This window comes from Gadus macrocephalus, chromosome 10 (assembly GCF_031168955.1).
Source record: "Gadus macrocephalus chromosome 10, ASM3116895v1".
Lineage (NCBI taxonomy): Eukaryota > Metazoa > Chordata > Actinopteri > Gadiformes > Gadidae > Gadus > Gadus macrocephalus.
Genome location: NC_082391.1, coordinates 773,083 through 774,913, shown reverse-complemented (window position 1 = coordinate 774,913; position 1,831 = coordinate 773,083).

Here is a 1,831-nt window from a genome sequence, read left to right as displayed (position 1 = left end):
AAGTGACAGAAAAACCCAGGATATATATATCTTCGTTTTTTTTCCTGTGAATGGGCTAAATGTATTCAGCCCAAGCGCAGTAGCGTAAGCTTCCATTGACGTTTGATTGACAGGTGCCCTGACACGCCCCCTTCATATGCTTCCCATTTGGGCTAAATTAGTTTAGCCCAAAGGCTGACCTAGCACAGTAGCTACAGTACAGTGTCCTTCGACTAATCACAGCACAGTAGCGCAAGTGCAGTATGGCGGGCGTTAGCATGAAAATGAATGAAGTGGATTATTTACTTTCTAATCGGTTTTCTTTAATGTCTTTGGAGGAAAAATTGGAAGTGAAAAGATTGGGGACACATCAACCAAACGATGTACAGATTTACTGTCAGGAGTGCGGTCAGAATATGGCCGGTAATAGTGCATTTGTAAGCGGGTCAACTACGTTTCGTATCGAAACATTTAAAAAGCTGTCTAAATAACCCAACATGACGTGACAAGTGTGTAGAGATAGTGGCCCCTCTCCAAGCTGCATTTCAGCGACAGGCAGTAACAATAAGGTTCTCTAAGGAATCGGAAATGATCTCATTTAATGTTGCATACAACATTGCCAAAGAGGAGTTGCCATTCTCAATTTAAATCCGAAATTATTCTCATGAAGAGAAATGGATTAAACATCAACCCGACGTAGGCCTATAGCAATGAGATGGCATGTGCACAATTCATTGCAGTAGGCCTAATGGGCGACACCTTAAAGCAAAAGACAGCTGCGGACGTCGGAAACGCCACATAGGCCTACATGTCCTTCATGATTGACGGCGACACAGACGTCTCTACCAAAGAGTGTGTGATCGTCTACAGCCGCATTTTGCGCAAAGGGAGACCAGTCAACATTTTAATTGTGTAATACTTTAAGCACAAAAAAAGTTTTATTTTGCTTAATGGTTTAGTTCGAAATGTTCAATTTCAGCTCAGTGAAGCACTTTAAACACCTTATTTTTCTTTTTATTTATAATTGTGCTTCAAATAAAGAAAAGCCTTTCTCTACACCTTAATCTTGTTTAAAAATCATTCACATTATATGAAAGTTATGAACAGAGATATAAAGGTGACCTCATGGCGTCACCTTGTGAAGTTTTGATAAATGTAATGCATTCTTTAGCCCACCCACCCAAAATCACCACCAGCCGTCACTGTAATTTGAGAAATGCATCCCTGCCGGCGATTTTCATTGGATTAGGAAATTATGGGCGGGACTATTTTGTCCCGCTCACGGACGCTCTGTCATCTACGGATACGAATACTTTTGCTACACATTTACCACCTAGGGGTGTTGCAAAACAACCTGCAAAAAACCCCACAGCTGAGACTTGCAGGAGCAGATTCGAGCAGTTGTAAAATGGTTTTGTGCTCGCTCATTAAAATGCTGAATTAACATAGCGTTCACAGATGTGCAACTTCTGATGCATTTGTTCAAATTTGGGTTTACGAATGCACACCTTTTGGGCATGTTCTCAGATTATGAAACACGGGTGTGCGAATGTGTTTTGCACCAACTGCGCTGCAATAATTGTAGCAAAAGGATTTGTGCACCTGTAACACAGATTAGCGTACTCGTAGACCCTATTTTGTGTTTACAATGGTATAAAAAATATTTATATTTTTTTTACGACTACAAATGTACTGTTACACATTTGTGACTTTAGAGTACACATGCAAAATAAATATATACGACTTCAAATTTACTGTGACTTTAGTGTACGCATTCAAATTCTGCAGTTACAGGTGCTAAAGACTTTTGCTACAATAATACCTTCATACCTCAGACCCAAGCTGTTTCCCC